Raw genomic sequence first — 21,421 nt, forward strand, 5'->3', positions numbered from 1 at the left:
AAATGGACAGAAGACCTAAATAGACATTTCTCCAAAGAAGATATACAGATTGTCAACAAACACATGAAAGAATGCTCAACATCATTAATCATTAGAGAAATGCAAATCAAAACTACAATGAGGGCTTCCCTGGTGGCGCAGTGGTTGAGAGTCTGCCTGCTGATGCAGGGGACACGGGTTCCTGCCCTGGTACGGGAAGATCCCACATGCCACAGAGTGGCTGGGCCCATGAGCCATGGCCGCTGTGCCTGCGCGTCTGGAGCCTGTGTTCTGCAACAGGAGAGGCCACAACAGTGAAGGGCCCCCGTACCGCAAAGAAAAAAAAAAAACTACAATGAGATATCATCTCACACCGGTCAGAATGGCCATCGTCAAAAAATCTACAAACAATAAGTGTTGAAGAGGGTGGAGAAAAGGGAACCTTGTTGCACTGTTGGTGGGAATGTAAATTGATACAGCCACTATGGCAAACAGTATGGAGTTTCCTTAAAAAACTAAAAATAGAACTACCATGCGACCCAGCCATCCCACTACTGGGCATATACCCTGAGAAAACCATAATTCAAAAAGAGTCATGTACCAAACTGTTCATTGCAGCTCTATTTACAGTAGCCAGGGCATAGAATCAACCTAAGTGTCCATCAACAGATGAATGGATAAAGAAGATGTGGCACATATATACAATGGAATATTACTCAATCATAAAAAGTAACTTAACAGTTTTTGTAGTGAGGTGGATGGAGCTAGAGACTGTCATACAGAGTGAAGTAAGTCAGAAAGAGAAAAACAAATACCGTATGCTAACACATATATATGGAATCTAAAAAAAAAAAAAAAATGAAAGAAAATGGTCAGAAGAACCTAGGGGCAAGATGGGAATAAAGATGCAGACCTGCTAGAGAATGGACTTGAGGATATGGGGAGGGGGAAGGTTAAGCTGGGACAAAGTGAGAGAGTGGCATGGACATATATATACTACCAAACGTAAAATAGATAGCTAGTGGGAAGCAGCCGCCTAGCACAGGGAAATCAGCTCGGTGCTTTGTGACCACCTAGAGGGGTGGGATAGGGAGGGTGGGCGGGAGGGAGATGTAAGAGGAAGGGAGATGCAAGAGGGAAGAGATACAGGGACATATGTATATATATAACTGATTCACTTTGTTCTATAGCAGAAACTGACACACCATTGTAAAGCAATTATACTCTAATAAAGATGTTAAAAAAATAGATAATAGTGGATCACTATTGTCAATAATTTATTGTCAATAAATTCAAGGAAAAGAGTGTAAGCCAAGGGTTTTATATCTATTTATAAGTTATATTTTCCAGTTAATACATGTAGAAAACATCAGGGAAATAGAAAATTGCTATGAAAGTAAAAAGTAATAATTGCTACAGGCAAGATCCAGTGATGCAAAACTTAAAGGAGAAACAAGATAGTTTATAGTCTCAAAATATCTCTACCAACTATTTATTAATTGCTAATGTGGTGTTAACATATTTTCATAGATTTTTTGATTCTCCTCCCTCCAGGCAATAGAGCATAGTATCTCTTGTTCTTGATCTTAGTGGAGATGCTTTTAGCTTTTCACCATTGAGTATGATGTAAGCTGTGGGCTTAGCATTTATGGCTTTTATTATATTGAGGTATGTAACCTCTATACCCACTTTCTGGAGAGTATTTTTCATAAATTGATGTTAAATTTTTTTCAGAAGGTTTTTTCTGAATGTATTGAGATGATCATATGATTTTTATTCTTCAATTTTTTTGCTGTGGTGTATCACATTGATTGAGTTGCAGAATTTGAACCATCCTTGCATACTTGGGATAAATCCCACTTGATCATGGTGTATGACTCTTTTAATGTATTGTTGAATTTGGTTTGCTAATATTTATTTGAAAATTTTTCTGCCTCTATGTTCATCATTGATATTGAACTGTAATTTTTTTGTGTGTGATATATTTTTCTGGTTTTGATATCAGGGTAATCCTGGCAATGTAAAATGAGTTTGGAAGCTTTCCTTCCTCTGTAATTTTTTAGAATAATTTGAGAAGAATGGGTGTTAACTCTTCTCTAAATGTTTGGTAGAATTCACCTGTGAAGCTCTCTGGTCCTGGACTTTTGTTTGTTGGGAGTTTCTTTTTTTTTTTTTTTAACTGATTCAATTTCTGTACTGGCAATTGGTCTGTTCATATTTTCTGTTTCTTCCTGGTTCTGTCTTGGGAGATTGTACATTTCTAGGCATTTATCATATTCTTCTAGGTTGTCCATTTTATTGGCATATAGTTGTTCATAATAATCTCTTATGATCTTTTGTAATTCTGTGGTGTTGATTTTCACTTCTTCTTTTTCATTTCTGGTTCATTGATTCAGGCCCTCTCTCTTTTTCTCTTGATGAGTCTAGCTAAAGGTTTAACAGTTTTGTTTATCTTTTCAAAGAACCAGTTTTTAGTTCCGTTGATCTTTTCTATTTTTTTCTTTTAGTCTCTGTTTCATTTATTTCTGCTCTGATCTGTATGATTTCATTCCTTCTAGTAACTTTGGTTTTTGTTTGTTCCTTTTTTCTAGTTCCTTTAGGTGTAAGGATGGGTTGTTTATCTGAGATTTTTCTTACTTCCTGAGGTAAGCTTGTTTCGCCATAAACTTTCCTCTAATAACTGCTTTTGATGCGTCCCATAGATTTTGGATCACTGTGTTTTCATTTTCATTTTTTCCTGTTTTTTAAAATTTCTTCTTTGATTTCATCATTGATCCATTGTTTAGTAGCATGTTGTTTAGCTTCCACATGTTTGTGTTTTCTGGGGGATTTTTTTCTCATTATTGATTTCTAGTCTCATAGCATTGTGGTCAGAATGCTTCATATGATTTCAACTTTCTTAAATTTCCTGAGGCTTGTTTTGTGCCCTACCATGTGTGATGTATCCTGGAGAATGTTCTAAGTGTACTTGAAACAATGTGTTTTCTTCTGTTATGGGATGGAATGTTCTATATACATATCTATTAAGTTCATTCAGTCTAATGTGTCCTTTAAGGCCAGTGTTTCCTTACTGATTTTCTGTCTGGATGATCCATCCATTGATGTAAGTGGAGTGTCAATGTCCCCTACTATTATTGTGTTATTATCAATATCTCCCTTTATGTTCACCAATATTTGCTTTATGTATTGAGGTGCTCCTATGTTGGGTGCATACATATTTACAATTGTTGTATCTTCTTGGATTGATCCCTTGATCATTATGTTATGTACTTCTTTGTCTCCTATTACAGTCCTTGTTTTAAAGTCTATTTTGTCTGATATAAGTATTGCTACCCTAACTTTATTTTGATTTCCATTTGCATGGAATAACTTTTTTATACTTTTTCAGTCACTGTGTGTCTTTAGATCTGATGGGAGTGTCTTGTAGGCAGGATAAATATGGGTGTTGTTTTTGTATCCCTTCAGCCATTCTACATCTTTGGATTAGAGCATTTGGTCCTTTTACATTTAAAGTAATTCTTGATAGTATGTACTTACTGCTATTTTGTTAATTGTTTCAGGGTTGTTTTTGTACTTCATTTTTGTTCCTTTCTTCTTTTGTTTTCTTCCCTTATGATTTGAATACTGTTTTTAGTGTTATGTTTGGATTCCTTTCTATTTTTGTGTGTTGTATCTATTATGATTCTTGGTTTGTGGTTACCATGAGGTTTATATATAGCAATCTATATAGGGGTACAGGTCTTGATTATACCACAACTCTGCCCCTGTTACCTATCTCTATGTGGTTCCTTCTTTATATCTTTAGTTGTAGATATTTTCTGGTAGATTCTGGTCTTTCTTATCATGTTCTGTAAATAGATGTAATTTTTATGTGTCTGTAAGAAGAGGTGAGCTCAGGGTTTTTGTACTCTGCCATGTTGGCCCAGGTAACCTATTGTCTCTGTTTGAAGTTTAAATGTAGTTTAAGAAATTATGTGTGGTAGCCAAGTTGACAACAGGTGGACTTGTGATGGTTAATTTTTTGTGTCAAGTTGACATGGCCTAGGGATGCCCAGATATCCAGTTAACATTATTTTTTTGTGTGTCTGTGAGGGTGTTTCTAGAACAGATTAGTACTGAACTAGTGGACTAAGTAAAGTTGATTGCAGCACCCTTTGTGGGTGGGTGTCATCTCATCCATTATGGGCTTGAATGGAACAGAAAGGCAGAGGAAGGCTGATTGATCAGGAACATGAATCTTATTTTGCCCTCCATGCTCTTGTTTCTCAGGGTTTCATACATGTAGTGGAATATATACCATTGGCTCTCCAATTTCAAGCCTAAAACTACCGTCAGCTTTCCTGGATCTCTACCTTGCAGATAGCAAATCATGGGTCTCCTAAGCCTCCATAATAAGGTGAGTCACATCTAATAGTACAAGTCTTTAGATATAGGTGTAGATATGGATATGGAAGTACATGAAGATGTAGATTTATATAGAGAGTGATATAGGTTGATCTCTATATCTGTCTACATGTATGTGTATGTATGTGTGTATATGTATTGTGGAGATAGATATAGATATAGATTTCCTATTGGTACTATCCTGGACAATACTGACTAATACAAACACTGAATATTTAGTGAACCACATTCTTTATATTGAAAAATAAATGGAAATATCATGATGCAGTTGTTAACTGTAACCCCCAAATGAAGCTGACTTAGAAGGTACCTTCTCAAACAAGGTATCATCATATTTTTATAGCACAAGGAATAACTTGTATATGAAACTTCTTTGAGAATGGTGGTCCAAAATTTGATCCAGCCTGACAACTAATTTTTTTCTAGTGAAATCAATGTATCTCTCCTGGAAGTTGACCAGTTCTAATCTTGTACCCACCTCCTGAAATATGTAATAATGACATTGTTAGAAATACTTTAATCCAAAGATCTAACTAAAGGGCTTCTCCTGATATATCCCAGGAGCTAATCCTCATGATAAAAAGAATAAGATTAATTCACTTTATGTGTATGATACTTGTGATTATCTTAAAAGAAACAGGGTGGTGAACTGACATGCAGTAGCCATCCCAGGCAAAGTGATCTCCCTGAACTCATTACAAGATTGAAAATAATGGATGCACTCTTACTTCATCTGAAGTATTTTTGAAGTCATATTTATTTCAATTGTTTGTATATTTCATAAATACTTATTTAGGACCTCATGTGTGTAAACAGCTGTGCTAAGTACCACAAAAGATTGAAGAATAATCAAACTTTTAAGTCTGTAGGCCAAAAATAAGTATTACACAAGGTCATTTGTGGTCTAAAAGAACAAATAAACTACTCAGTGTTTCTAACGAGGAAGCATTCCTATTCTCTCTGAGGTAATCTGGAAATGCATCATGGAAACTGTAGCATTTAAGGTAGACTTTGAAGAAAGGACCATTTCAATTGTAAACAAAGACAGATGTACCTGTAGAGAGCATTCTCAGTGGACAGACCTGTATGAACAAAACCATGTACCTGAGAGGAAAGTTTGTGCAGAGGCTGTCAGTAATTCATTTTGGGTATAACATATGGTCCATTAGGAAAATTGTGGAGGCAGAGATTTCAGAATTAAATCAAATCTGGGGGGAAAGTCCTCAAATAATGCCAGCATAAGCAAATGCAAGGTAATATATTTAGATGTAGGTGTGTTTATATATCATGTTATCTATACATAGATCTGAAAATTAAACATGTCTATTCATATATGAAGTTCTGCATACATGTACCATATATACACACAATCTGGTAGCAATGGCAATCCACTAAAATTTATTGAAGAGGAATATTATTTAATCAGAGTTTTGTTTATGAAGAATAATCTGACACTAATGTTTGGAAAGTAAGAGAATATCAACATAGTATAAAGGAAGTAACAAGACTATTGCAAATGACAAATATGAGTAATTTTAGGGTGAGGGCCTCAGTCGTGTCGGTAGGAATGTGTATGGAATCAGTGGTGAGATTGGAAGGTCAGGGATGGACCTGAAGATGAATCACTTATTATTCATAGAGTATGGAGTGAGACAAAAGCTAACATTTAAGGACTTTGGGGGGCACAAATCATGCCCCCATGATTTGGGGGACTTTGGGGGAACAACTCTTGTTCATTTTTATGTCTTTTCTAGCTACTCACTGGACTCACCAATATCATATCATCTTAAAACTATTTGAACTTTGGTAATACGCATATGAAGCCTCTTTTACTCAACAATATATTCTAATAACCTTTACATGTTACTTCTTTTTTTTCTTATCAGTTTCTTTATTTTTAAATTGTAGGAAGGGTTAATCCATTTCCTTCCTATTCTATCATTTCTCTTTTCTTCTCTATGCCCATCCCAATTAAATCTGAAATCTCATCTCTTAGCTTTCTGAATTAGTAAAGCTTTTCAGATTACCATACAACATACAAGAAAACCGGACAGTGCCTTTCAAGGCATCATAGACAGTGAGAGGCAGCTTCCCTCTTCTCATTATTTATAGACACACACTTAGCTAAAAGCATCCTCTTACAATTTGTTCTTTCACTTATTTAATTCCTTTCTCATTTTTTCTTATTGCCTTCTCATTTCTGCTGATTTCTCTGTGTAATATGAGAATTAAGTCCCCACAAGAAATAAATTTCACCATGTCCCAAATAGAATGTAATGAAAGTCCTTTTGGTGGCTAGCAAAATTCCTGTAATTGGCCTCTGTTTCCTTAAACACAAACCTGCCTCCACTGTGGAGGTAAACATGATATGAGCTTCCAGGCTGCACAGCTGTTTTACTATCAAAAAATCATATTCAGTTTTTTTTCAGTTTTTTTTCAGAGCAGTTGTGCTGTTATAGTGCATCATGCATTTATGGAGCCACATTGAGAACATATGTGTAAAATATATTAATTTGTTTTCCTCTTTAATTAATTTGACTTGAACACTTGATTAAATTTTTCTATGGTTTTTATACTTTTGACTAATATATGCACATATTTTAATATATTTATTAGTACTCCTACCTTAAGTTGTAAAATCTCTAGGGCAATTGTAAGTGCAAAAACTTTGAACACTAATCAACACATGTCTAATCTGCACACTTATGTGACTTTTAATGAATGGAGAACAGATATTAGTATGAGATCTAAGCATTTTCTTTAGCATTTTTGCCAGAGAACCTATGATTTTCTTATTTCCCAGACTATAGATCACTGGATTTAACAAAGGAATTATGACAGTTCAAAATAGAGAGTCCACTGTATCTTGGGCATCTGCTTCTGCAGATCCAGGGAGCACATACATGGAGAATAGAGGGTCATAGTATAAAGAGATAGTTAAGAGATGGGCTCCACTTGTGTAGAAGGCTTTCCTTATGCCTTGTACAGACTTCTTTTTTAATATTGTAAAGAGAGCAACTTTATAAGGGACAAGAACAGTCAGAATTATGCACAACTGTATTGACCCAGAGAAAATAAATACAATCAGAAAATTAATGGAAGGGTCAGTACAGGAAATTTTAAACAATGGTACAATGTCACAGTATATGTCCTGTATTATGATAGAATTATAGAACGTTAATCTGAATTTAAAAACATTATGAAGTATGGCATGAACAAGGCCACCTAAAAATGACAAAACCAACAGCTGGATGCTTAGTCTATTGGTTAGAATTACTAGATAATGTAACGGTTTGCATATGGTCACACAGCGATCATATGCCATTGTTACCAACAAAACCCATTTTGTGGTTACACTGATTACAAAGGGAAAAAATTGTATCTTCCATTCAGTGAGAGATATCATTTTGCTCTTGGCAAAGAAATTCACCAGCATCTGGCTGGGGCCAGGAGGAGGTCACTGTGGATGATATCCAGGCATCCACAAAAGCCAAATTCCCAAGGAATAAGTATATGGGGATGTGAAGATGAAGGTCATTACATAAAAGAGCAATCAGACCAAGGTGCCCCATGACAGTGATGAGATATATCACCAAGAATACCAGTAACAAGGGGATTTGCCATTTTTGTTGATATGTAAGTCCTATGAAAATAAACTCTATCAGTAACATTGCATTTTCTTTTTCCATATCCTCACTGGGCAGTGTCTGAAATACATGGAGTAAATGAAAGGAATAGTCAGTAAGAAATTATAAAGTGAAACTATGGAGGAAGAGAGTTGAAATGAAACATGCACTTCAGAATTTCCTCTTAATTTTGTTTATTATACCTCCTTAATAGATGGGATCTTTTCTTTGCGGGGGGGATGGAAATAAATGCAATCATTTAAATTCAAAAAATGTGAATCAATGGACAGACTTAGAAAAATGAAAGACATTCTAAATATGTGCTAAATTTATGGACTTTATTATGTTGAGATATGTTCCCTTTATACCCACTTTGAGGAGAGTTTTTATCATGAATAGATGTTGAATCTTGGCAAGTGCTTTTTCTGCATCTATTGAGATGATCATATGATTTTTATCATTCCTTTTATTAATATGGTGTATCACATTATTTGTGAATACTGAACCATCTTTTCATCCCTGGAATAAACCCAACTTGATCATGGTATATGATCCTTTTTATATTTGTTGGATATGGTTTGCTAATATTTTGTTGAGGATTTTTGCATCTATCTTCATCAAAGATATTGGCTTATTAGTTTCTTTCTTTAGTGTCTTTGTCTGGTTTTGGTATCAGGATAGTGGTGGCCTCATAGGATGAATTTGGGAGTGTTCCCTCCACTTCAGTTTTTGAAATGGGTTGAGAAGTTTAGGTATTACCTCTTCTTTATATGTTTAGTACAATTCCCCAGTGAAGCTGTCTGGTCCTGTACTATTTTTTTTTAATAGATCTTTATTGGAGTATAATTGCTTCACAATACTGTTAGTTTCTGTTGTACGCCATAGTGAATAAGCCATATGCATACATATGTCCCCATATCCCCTCCCTCTTGAGCTTCCCTCCCATCCTCCCTATCCCACCCCTCTAGGTGGTCACAAAGCACTAAGCTGATCTCCCTGTGCTATGCTGCTGCTTCCCACTAGCTATTTTACATTCGGTAGTGTATATATATCAATGCTACCCTCCCTTCACCCCAGCTTCCCCCTCCCACCCCGTGTCCTCAAGTCCATTCTCTATGTCTACATCTTTAAATTGCCTGTTTCTACTTGATTCAGTTTTGGCAGGGGGGCAAATTTCTTGAAATATACACCCTGCCAAAACTGAATCAAGAAGATGCAGGACCATTGGTCCTGTATTTTGTTTGAAGGGACTTTTAAAAATTACAGATTCTATTTCACTACTGGTGACCAGTCTGTTCAAATTGCTTGTTTCTTCTTGATTCAGTTTTGGCAGGGTGTATATTTCAAGAAATTTGCCCATTTTTTCTAGGTTGTCCAATGTGTTGGCACATGACCATTTGTAGTATTCTCTTAAGATTTTTTGGATCTCTGTGTTATGAGCTGTTATTTCTCCGCTTTCATTTCTTATTTTATTTATTTGGGTCCTTTCTTTTCTTATTGGTTAGCCTGGTTAATGGTTTATCAATTTTTTATCATATCAAAGAACCAGTTCTAGATTTCTTTGATCTTTTCTATTGTCATTTTGATCTCTGTTTTGTTTATTTCCTCTCTGACCTTTATTATTTCCTTCCTTCTGCTAACTTTGGGCTTTGTTCTTCTTTTTCTAAATCTTTTAGTTGGTAGGTTAGGTTGTTTATTTGCTTTTTGTTTGTTTGTTTGTTATTGAGAATGGCCTGAATGGCTATAAAGCCTCCTCTTAGAAATGCTTTCGCTGAATCATATAGATTTTGGAGTGTTGTGCTTCCATTTTCATTTGTCTCAAGGTACTTTCTGATTTCTGCTTTGATTTCATCATTGACCCATTGGTTTTTTAGTAGCATGTTCTGTCATCCCCACTTGTTTGTTCTTTTCTCATTTTTCTTCTTGTAATTGACTTCTAGTTTCATAATGTTGTGGTTGGAAAAAATGCTTTATATAATTTCTATTCTCTTAATTTTGTTGAGACTTGTTTTGTGGCCTAGCCTGTAGTCTTGTCCTGGGGAACATTCCATATGCACTTGAAAAGAAAGTATATTCTGCTATTTTTAGCTGAAGTGTCCTGTATATATCTATTAAGTTCTACTTGGCTTACATGTCATTTAAGACCACTGTTGCCTTATTGCTTTTCTGTCTGGATGATCTGTCCATTGATGTAAGTGGGCTGTTAAAGTACCCTACTATTATTGTATTATTTTCAATTTCTCCCTTTATGTCTGCTAGTATTTGTTTGATATATTTAGGTGCTCTTGTATTGGGTGCATATATGTTAATGAGTATAATATCTTCTTGTATTAATACTTTGATCATAATATAATGCCCTTCTCTGTCTTTCATTATAGCCTTTGTTTTAAAGTCTATTTTGTCTGATGTGAATATTGCTAACCCCCACTTACTGGTCATTTCTGTTTATATGAAATATCTTTTTCCAACTCTTCCTTTTCAGTCTGTTTGTCTTTATCCCTGAAAGCAGTCTCTTGAAAGCAGCCTATTGAAGGGTCCAATGAGCCATTCTTTGTCTTTTGATTGGAGCATTTGGTCCATTGTCACTTACAGTAATTATTGACATTTTGTTACTTGTTTTCTGGTTGTTTTTGTAGTTCTTCTCTGTTCATTCTTTCTTCTTTTTTCTTCCTTTGTGGTTTTATTATTTTCTTTAAGATTATGCTTGCATTCTTTGTGTGTGTGTGTGTGTGTGTGTGTGAATCTATTGTACATTTTTGATTTGTGGCTACCATGGGATTCCTAAATGTTGACCTGTATGTCTACTTGCGTTAAACTGGTAGTTGTTTACACTCAAACACAGTCTAAAAGATCTACATTTTTACTCCTCTACCTAACATTTTGTGTATTTGATGTCATATTTTATATCTTCATGCTTATCCCTTGACTATTTACTGTAGTTAAAGTTGCTTTTACAATTTTTTGTCTTTTAATCTGCACACTGGCTTATTTAATTGATTGGTCCTCCCTCCTTACTATATATTTGCCTTTCCTAGTGAGATTTTTTCCCTTTCTTACAGGTTCTTATTTCTTTTCCATTCGGAGAAGACCCTTCACCATTTGAGTATTGATGAATTTCTTTAGTTTTTGCTTGTTTGAGAATTTCTTTATCTCTCATTCTATTCTAAATCATAATCTTGAGGGGTAGAGTATCCTAGGTTTCAAGTTTTTCCCTTTCAGGACTTTGAATACATTATGCTACTCTCTTCTGGCCTGCAAAGTTTCTGCAAAGAAATCAGCTGATAGTCTTATGGGGATTCATTTGAATATGGCTCTCCTTTTTGTTGCTGCCTTAGAGTTCTCTCTTTAACTTTTGTTAGGACATGTCTTGGTATGGGTCTATTTGGGTTCATCTTCTTTGGGACCCACTGTGCTTCATGTACCTGGATATCTATTCCTTCTTCAGGTTTGGGAAATTTTCAACTACAGTTTCCTCAAATACATTTTTTCCACCATTTTCTCTATTTTCTCCTTCTGGAACCCCTATAATGTGAATGTAGAAACACTTCATGGTATTCCAGAGTGCTTTTATTTTTTAAACTTGTTTTTCTTCCTATTGTTCTGTTTGGTTGATTTTCATTATTCTGTCTTCCAAATCACTTATGCATTCTTCTGTATCAGTTGGTCTGCTATTCATTTCTTCTAGTGTGTTTTTTATTTCAGCTATTAAATTATTCATTTTTGACTGGGTCGTTTTTGCATTCTAGTCCCTTGTCAAATTGTTCAGTGTTTAGATCAATTATTTTCCCCAATTCAGTTCACATTTTTCCTACCAATGTTTGAATTTTTTATCTGGTAAATTGTTTATTTATGTTTTATTATTTATTTTTTTAGAAGCCATGAGGATTGGGCTTTGAGGGGGCCCTGTTCCCTTTAAGTGTGTCTTTTTCCCTCTCCCTGTGCTAGAACCTTTGCCCCAGCAGAGGGGAGTGTTAAAATGAGTGGGTCACATGCACAGAGGTTCAGTGTGCTGCCTGTGTAGGTGTCCATGGCTCTGCTAAGAGATCTGGGTGGCTTCTGAGGTGCCACTTTAGTAAGTGCCATCAATGACCACCACTGTCCCACCCAGGCTCTACCCTGGGCCCGGATGACCTCTAAGTCCCATGATCAAGATTCTTCCCCAGTTGTGGCCACTCCCAATCTAATCTATTTTGTTTACTGTCCTCATAAAGACTATCAATCTTAGCAGTACAACTGCTCCATTATATTCCCACAAATTGGCTATCATTATCCTTTTAAATGTTTTCCAAACTGGTAGCTCTTCTTTCCCCTCACCCATAGAAGTAAAATAAATAAAACAAAAATTTTAAATTTCATTTATTTAAATTGAAATAAGTTAAATATACTTCTTAAACTTATTGGATATTTTTAATTCTTCAGTTGAATGTTCAGTGGCCCTTCCTTCCATTCAGATGTTTGCATGTTTTAATGAATTGTAAGAGTTCCTTATATATTAAAGGTATTAAACTTTTTCTTTCCCTCATAAATGTCTTAAATATCTTTTCTTGTATTTTTATGTGGCTGTTAACTCTTCTATTTTATTATTATATAAAAGTTTTAAAATTTTATGTAGTCATTGTAAGAGGAACAATTCATGAAAACAAAGACCTTACCCACTAGTTAAGAAGAGGAAATTTAATTTAGCAAATGGTTTGAAAGTGTTGTAAAATCAAAAAGTCAAACAGGGAATAGTAAGGCAGCCCAGAGATTACTAATGGTAGGAAGATCCCATGAGGATGAGTGGTTAGTTAACAGAACCCATGATTTGACCCGCATGAGCAGTTTCCCTGCAGGAGGTGGACTCAGTGATAAGATGCAGCTTGTGCTGGAGACACTCCCTACAGCAGTGGAACAGGGCAGAAATATTGTGGGTTTCCCCCCACTCTTTAGTTACAGTGCTCATCATTGTCCAAATCTAGCCAGAAGACATTTGAAAGGGAGGGAGTCTGGGAAATAGAGTTTACAGTGGTCCCTAATTATAAAACAAAACACAGGAGAGGAAGTTGGAAAATGGATTGAGGCCAAAAGGCAAATAATCAGAGAATCACATACATCAGTTAATCTGCTTATTATTTCTAGATTTGGTCTTTTGGTAATAAATCCTTTCCTTGATATTTCAAAGTATGAAATTTTTTACTGAGGAAAATCGTGAAAAATCATGTCTAACTCTTTAGTAGGTAATATATATGAGTTCTAGCTTAGTGCCTAGCAGATAGTAGGTTCTCAGTAAATTATTTTTTTCTTTCATAATTGTAAGGATCAATAAGTGTTTTTGTTTATAAATGTAGAATTTTTAACATTTTATATCTCAATATGCTTGATCAGCATCTCCAGGTTTTTGTTAATGCTATGCATATATCAGTACTCATAATTGGAATCAGTCCAGGTTAGTGGTATTCCTAATCTGAAGGGACTCATCTACAATTTTTCTGATTCTAAGAAAATTGTGTAAAATTTTCTGAAGTATATCAGAGTAGATTAAAAGCTTGCTTTTATACTTTAGTTTTTCTAACATTTAGAAGAGAAAACCCTTTAAATCTTAATATAATTTTTGAGGACAAATTTTGTTTGGGCTTTTGCTTTTTGTTTGTTTGGAGGCCCAACCTCCAGCCTGGGAACCAAGATCCCACAAGCCACGTGGCTCAGTGGAAAAAAAAAAAAAAAAGAAAAAAAGGAGCAGTACAATAACAAAGAATAAAAAATAAAATTAGAAAGGTAAAAAATATATTATGAAAAATAAAAATATAATTGAAACAACTGCAACAAGGTAAAACAAAACCACAACAGAAAACAGAAAAAAAAAGGGGGGGGAACAAGCCAAAAGGAGCAGAACAATAACAAAGTATAAAGAATAAAATAAATTTTGAAAAATAAAAGATTTATTAGAAAAAATAAAAATATAAATGTGTCAACAACAACAAGGTAAAACAGAACCCCAACCTAAAAGAAGAAGAAGAAAAAAAAAGTCCTTGGCTATAGGGGGCGTGGAGTTTAGGCGGGGGTGGAACTTAGGCAGGGGTGGGGCCTAGGCAGGACTTAGGCTCAGGACGCACACAGCCAGAAAAGGCCTTTGGGGCGGGGCCTAGGCAGGGCGATGTTAAAGCGAGGTGCAGGGCCTCTGCTTAGGACCTGCGTGGAAGGGGAAAGGCAGCATGAGTGGAGTGTGGGGTTCTGGAGTTTGGAGGTAGGGCCTTGGGTGAGGGTGTGTGGGTGGGGTTTAGGCCCAGCACATTGGAGGGGGTCTCTGAGTATAGAGGTAGGGCCCTGGGTGGGGGTGTAGGGACAGGGCTTGGGCTCTCTGCGGTAAGAGGGAAGCTCCGAGGGCAGAGGATTAGGCCTGAGAGCCCAACAGGCTCCCCAGTGCCTAAGTGGACAGGGAAAGTGCTGGCCACGTTCCTTTCCATTCCTCCGTTACCCTCTCAGGGTCTCCCACAGGGTCTCCCCCATCCCCTCTGGACCCCTAACCATGGATGGATCCTGCTGGGTGTAGAAACTCCTCCCCTCCCCCAGCCGCCCCTCAGAGGTGCCGGCCTGTAGGTCCATCCTTTACTCTTGCTGCCTCTTCCCTCCCCCCACTCCTTCAGGACCTGCGTGGCTGGAGGGGGCCTCGGTGGGCAGAGGATCAGGCCCAGGATCTCAGCAGGTTCCTGGGGCCCCAGGTGGGCAGGGGAAACCTGGCTATGCTCCCTTTTGATCCTCTGTCCTCCCAATGGTCCCGCAATTTCCCCCTTCGGGCGTGGGAATCCCTTCTCCTCCCCCAGCTACCCCTCAGGAGTGCCAGTCCCGTCCCGCCTCCACTTCTCCTCCCCCTTTACTCCCTCCATGCTCCATGTCCTACCCAGTCGCTGGGGGTTCCTCCCGTACCCTAGGTGTCCATGGTACCCTACCAGTGCCTGGTAGGTGCCCTAGTCGACAGGGAATGTGGACGCAAATTCCGCGTCCTCCTAGTCCGCCATCTTGCCTGCACCCCCTCCTTACATATTTTTGAATAAGATATGCAAATACTTTAAGGAATTTGTTAGGCACTAACATCTTAAGTCATTAAAATAGTAGGACAATTATAAATGCAAAAAACTTTGAACACTAGTCAACACGTAGCAACATCTAACCTGTACAATTATGTGTTCTTTTAATGAAAAAAGAACACCTATTAGCATTTCTCTTTAACATTTTTGTCAGTGAATCTATGACTTTCTTATTTCTCAGGCTGTAGATAATTGGATTTAACAAAGGAATTATGACAGTGTAAAATAAAGAGTCCATCATATCTTGATCATCTGCTTGTGTGGATGCAGGGCACACATACATGAAGAGAAGAGGCCCATAGTATAAAGAGACACATAGGAGTTGGGCTCCACAGGTGGAGAAGGCCTTCCTTATGCCTTCTGCAGACTTCTTGTTTAAGACTGTAAAGAGAATAAGTGTGTAAGACACAAGAACAATGAAAATAGTGAACAACTGTATTGATCAGAGAAAATAAAAATCATCAGAAAGTTAATGGAAGGATCAGTACAGGAAATCTTAAATAATGGTATAATGTCACAGTAAAAGTGATGTACTATGATGGAATTGCAAAAAGTTAATCTGAATATGGCATGGAAAAGGCCACCTATAAATGACAAAACTAATAGCCAGATGCATAGCCTAGTCGTCATAATCACTGGATAGTGTAATGGTTTGCATGTGGCCACATAGCGATCATACGCCATTGTGGTCAGCAAAAAACATTCCATGGTTACAGATTGCAAGGGAAAAAAATTGTATCTTGCAATCAAAGAGAGAGATCATTTTGCTCTTGGCAAAGAAGTTGACCAGCATCTTGGGGGCCACTGTGGGTGATAACCAAGTATCTACAAAAGCCAAGCTCCCAAGGAATAAGTACATGGGAATGTGAAGGTGAGGGTCATTACAGATGAGAGCAATCAGACCACGGTTTCCCACATGGTGATGAGGTGTAGCATTAAGAACAGCAGGGACAAGAGGATTTGCCACTCTGGTTGGTATGTAAGTCCTGTGAGAGCAAACTCTTGTCAGCTCTGTTGCATTTTCCGTTTCCATATCCTTAGATGGCCTCTAAAATACAATGCAGTAAATGTAAAGTAACATTTATCAGAAGTTTAAAAAGAAGATTTGGTTAAGCTACTATAAATAAAACCATACACTAGACTCAATGCCATTTATTTTATTTACTCTTTAATACATGAAAAGTATTTCAGGAAATTGCTATATTGGAAAAATGTGATTATTTCAGTTCAAAATATGTATAGGAATAAACAGATTTAGAAGAAAAGAAAGAAATTCTGAACATGAGCAAATTTATGGGGAAGCTATTGAATGAGGTAGGGAAATTCTGTGTGTTTGACATGGATGCACATCAAAAAAATCTTAGAAAGGCCTGGATTATCAAACGAATTGAATGCCATGTGAATGATCTTCAATTTTATTCTTCAAGGAATAGGCAAGCACTGAAAACTTTTAAGATGTGGAGTGTCATCATCAGTTAGTTTTGAAATTAAATATTTGGTTGTAGAAATAGTCTGCAGGAAGCAGAATCTTGTGTCATGAATACTCTTCAGGAAGTTATAACACTTGTCCTGTAATTCCCGAACCAGATTACACATCCGAATTGTTTGGGGTAGTTTTCCATGCAAAACATTGGGTCTGAGGTACTACTGTAGAAATTGATTTAGTAGATCATGAATGTGGTCAAGTAATATGCATTTTTAAATGCTCCCAGTTGATTAAAATGTATGTGAGGTTCTTGGTTCATGTGTGATATGATTAGAATGATGAGGGAGACAAAGAGATCAAAATAAATTAGAATGTAGAGTCACTAAGACTTGGTGACAGATTAAATGTGAAGGAGTAATTAGTAAAGGAGAGAGAGTCACTCTCTTTAATGACTGGATAGGTAGTCATTAAAAATTGAGATTGAAGATGCAGTAGCTAGTTTTTGCAAGGAGCATCCTCTGAACATCCAGGTGAGATAAACTTAGCAGTATGATTCTACAAGTGCTTAATAGAAATAATGACTTGGGTATCATTGAGGTGGCTGAAAACATACTTATATATGGCTTATACATTGGACAGTGTGCATAAGGTAAAAAAAAAAAAGAGGAAGGAATGAAAATAAACTTGAAGAAGTTACATTAAAGAGATTAAAAATGGATGTACATCATTTATTAGATGGTTCACATCTGATCCTCTTTTCTACCAAATGAGTCTTGGTGGCAGACTAAAGCTCTCAACCTCTCTAGAAGCCAAAGTTTCTGGAAACTATCTTTCCCATCCCCCTGGTACCTAGAATGAGGGGGCTTGATATAGGGTTAGCCCCAAAAAACTCATTTACACTCTATTTGGGATATGGAGAGGGGAGAAAGAGGTCAAATGTGGACAAAGAGAATTTTGGTTATAAAGTCAACCAAGGAAACAATATCATGACCCCAGAAAATCCTGTACCCATAGCAGTGGCATTGAGAGTGTGAATTGTGGCATTCAAGTTCAGCAGCAATGACAACAGGTCTTATTGAGCTAGAGATGGGACATGATTTTGGCTGTTGACTGTCTGACTTCTTTCTTTGTGTCCTGCCAATTTCTCTAGTGGATTTCCCCAACTTCCCTAACATTTCTATGTCCAAGCCAATTTTCATTCAATTAACTCATTTCATCTTGCAGCCAAGAGCTCTGGCTCACACAAAAGGAGAAAAGGAAAGACCAGAAAAAGCTACAGAGCAGAGTGTCAGAGAATCAGGAGGGAACTGGAAAGCTGAGTGTTGGGAACTTAAAGAGAGGAAAATACTCAAGAAGGACAAAGGAAAATACAGTGCCTAAAATGAAATAATTGCTCTGGTAGGATAAGGAGTGAATAGAGATCATTGTGTGTAGGAATTAAGAGAGTTTTTAGTGAGAGCAATTTCCATTTTGGGATAGAGTTGAGGTCGGAGAATAATGAGAAATGAAAAGGAAGCAAATGGCACAGCAGTGAGGAGAATGAAATAAAGTATATAAGTTGTGGACAACAGTTGACATTTGTTTACCACCGCCCATAGACAGATGCGATATTTTTCCTTATAGAACGATGTCATGAAAGTTTTCAAAAGAGAGAGAAGAGGTCATTGAGATGAGAGTGCATAGAGAAGTGGAATGGAAAATTTGTGTGGGTGACAAGGAACAACAAAAAACTGGAAGAGACAAACGAACATAGATGAATAAGTGTAGGAAAGACAAGCAAATAGAGAGAGGAAGTATCAGAGAAAGGCTGAAGATGAAATAAGGGGAAAGTCTCAGCGTTTGGAGGATAAATATCTGTCAACTCTGGCTTCAACAAAAGTTGTCAACACAGGGTCACCTTTCTTTTTCTTTTATTAAAAACTCCAAGTTTATTTTCCTATGGAATTTGTGTATTAATTAGAAACTTTCATTTTTTTTAGGTTTTTTAATTAAGAATTTTTTTAAACATCTTTATTGGAGTATAATTGCTTTACAATGGTGTGTTAAAAACTTTCATTTTAATTTTATTTTTTGCTCATAAATATACTAGCATGGCCTCAAAGTTCTTTTCATATATAAAAGATGCTTTATCTTTGTTATTACTATGATTAGAGCTGACTTTCTTTAGAAATCCTCCTGGTTTGCGATTAAAGCATTTGCTTCTCCACAAGTTTTATTAGTGGAATAAAATTGATTCAAAGACTGGGACTTAATACAGGCAATGTAAATAACCAGTGCCAATAACTGCAGTTGTTAAATGTATATTTATTTTGAGTGAACATCCTTCCATGCAATTTCAAATCACTAAACATTTTAAAAATTCTCAATTTGATGTGTGGGTACTTATTAAGTCATAAACCTGAGAAAAGCACTGGAGAAACATTTTCTTCATTTTTCTGTATATATATAGGTATATGTACATGTATGTATAACGAAATTATTGTCAGAAGTAGGTGAAAGAATAGAGAGGTTATTATTTAAGTGATTTAACTTAAAATTTAATCAGAGAATATGGTTAATTAAATCAAATAAATATTTTGAATGCAATTATCAGAAAGATTTCTTATGTAGAAAACATTGACCTAAATCCTTAAACTACTGTTCATTTGTTTAAAGTTCTAATTCACCAAAACTTATCCTATAGAGTCATTGTAAGTATGCTAACCAGATGGTTAAATATTTAAAGAGTACAATGTGTTCTTAGAGCTATTTTGCTCATCCAGATTTTACTCACAATAATAAAGCATGCAGATTATTCACTATTTGTTTTCCATTTTCAACTGGCTATTTTGGTATCTTGTAAATCAAATCAAAATTATTACAAATTTAACAGTATTTTAACTTTCTATGAAAAAATAATGAATATTACAAAAAGCATTCTCTCTTACCTATATCTGTTAGAAATTGTTGAGCTCCTTTCAGTGTTTGGCTTTCTGAAGTAGAAACTAATATAAGAGCACTGCAATGACAATAACACAGGTGACAATTCTTTGCACACTGATTCACTTTGGAGGCTTCATTATCCAAGCTCAGGAAAATGTTGTTTACATAAGTTTATATAAATTTGTGTTGAACACAAGAGTTAACCAATTGTATAACTGTGTGCTTTTGCCGGAAGAGGAAGGAGTGAAGAACTTAAATTCCCCTGATAGCACCCATGGATTACCTTTTGGACAAAGCTAAGCTGTTCTTCTGGGCATTGTGGGTTTGGACAGGTACAAGAAATCCAGGTTGCTGCATGGGACACCACAGTCTCTGAAATCATAAACGTCAGTCATTGCAGACAGTTCTGGTTTTAACAATAGAAATTACACTTTATGGCACTATTTTCAACCACAGAGGACACTTCTGACATGTTTTTGCAAACTCCAGTTTATCAATAAGTGTTGATGCTCTGAGTGCTTTGATCAGTATGGTCTTATCTGAGCTAATCACACATGATTTTAATGAGGCCTAATTTCTAGATTCCTGTCAAGACCCAACCCCAAGTCAATTTGTCCTACTCATGCAAACTGTAGCTCACGTTCCAGACCCATACCTAACTCCCAACTTTAAGCTGAAATCTGGTGAGAAATCTTACCAAGCAAACGTCTGGGGAAGGAGTAAAGGAAAAACAAAACAAAAGACCACAGTGGGAGACAACCTATAGCAGTGCTTCTCAAACTTTAATGCCTGTGAGTCTCCTGGAGATCTTGTTAAAAAGCGAATCCTGTTTCAGTAGATCAGTGGTGGGGCCTGAGCGTCTTCATTTCCAAGAGGTGATGCCTGTGAACAGGTGCCATCCACAGGGTCTTTATCATGGAGAGCCTAGATTATCAGAGAGCCTAGATAATTGGAGAAGCACAGCATGGTAAATGTAGCTGGCTTGCAAAGAGGGATGCAGAGAGGAGCCAGATGGGTCAGGGAGGCCAGCATATGGGGGTAACACAGGGCCTTGGAGGCCAGATCAGGGACTTTGTTCTATACCTTAATTTAAAGGAAAGCTATTGAGGGGTTTAGAAATGGTGGTACCATGATGATCAGATTTGCCTTTTTTGCATTAACAGAGAAAGTTATCAGTGTACATTTATTCAGAAAAATAAAACTTAACTTACTTATTTGTGGTATTTTGGTATGATATCTGAGTAACAAAAGAAAATGCTTAGCCTCCATTTGGGACTTGGATGACTAGATGGGGGAAAGCAAACAGCATCATTTTAGTAGATTGATTGATCAATTAATCTGCTTCCTTACAATTTTGCTGATGAAAGCCAAAGTAGAGGAGAAAATAACATAGAAGAGAAGAGTCCTGTGAAAAGTGCACAGAAGAATGGAGTGGGGAGTATGATGTGCAGAGGTAGCTTCAACATAACCAACACTTGACTAAAATTTACTGCCCTCTTCAATTTTGTATAGTTATCTCCTAACTTATTTGGTTGCCTCTCTCTGAGCGCAAAGGCCTGTATTACTGCTTCCACTCTGGGTAGTCTTTTCAATTTTGGTCATTTTAATAGGTAATATCTCATAGCACTTTCATTTGCATTTCCCTAGTAACTAATTTTATAAAGCATTTTTTTGCATCCTTCTTTGACATCTGTATATCTCTTTTGGTAAAGTGTTCAAGTATTTTACCCATTTTTAATTGGTTTAGTTGTTTTTTATTATGAATTTTGAGAGTGCTTCATATATCCTGGAAACAAGCCTTTTATCACACATATGATTTGTAAATATTATATCACACTAGTCTGTTACATGGATGACATTGTGCTGATTGGTCTTAGTGAGCAAGCAATAATATTTATTAGTTAGCCATTTGTAGGACAGAGGTGGAAAACAAATCTGACAAAATTTCAGGGGCCTTCTACTTCAGTGAAATTTCTAGGTGTCCAGTGATATAGGGCATG

The 21,421-nt window shown here is 36.5% G+C and overlaps 2 long non-coding RNA genes and 2 pseudogenes across 2 annotated transcripts in view; 2 read left to right on the forward strand and 2 right to left on the reverse strand.

Moving 5' to 3' along the window:
• Positions 1-1,621: 1,621 nt before the first annotated feature.
• Positions 1,622-4,309, forward strand: LOC141278486 (uncharacterized). Its single transcript, XR_012331244.1, has 3 exons — positions 1,622-1,647; positions 2,571-2,624; positions 4,249-4,309. It is a non-coding gene; the product is annotated as an uncharacterized lncRNA (long non-coding RNA).
• Positions 4,310-4,311: 2 nt separating this feature from the next.
• LOC141278487 (uncharacterized) overlaps positions 4,312-21,421 on the forward strand; it is an 80,868-nt gene continuing 63,758 nt past the window's right edge. The window contains exon 1 of the long non-coding RNA XR_012331245.1: positions 4,312-4,375. This is a non-coding gene — a long non-coding RNA (uncharacterized lncRNA). The remainder of the gene's footprint in view (positions 4,376-21,421) is intronic.
• LOC101325918 (olfactory receptor 5H2-like) lies at positions 7,010-8,081 on the reverse strand (annotated as a pseudogene).
• Positions 15,108-16,121, reverse strand: LOC109547779 (olfactory receptor 5H8-like; annotated as a pseudogene).

The sequence above is a fragment of the Tursiops truncatus genome, chromosome 4 (assembly GCF_011762595.2).
Source record: "Tursiops truncatus isolate mTurTru1 chromosome 4, mTurTru1.mat.Y, whole genome shotgun sequence".
NCBI classification, from domain to species: domain Eukaryota; kingdom Metazoa; phylum Chordata; class Mammalia; order Artiodactyla; family Delphinidae; genus Tursiops; species Tursiops truncatus.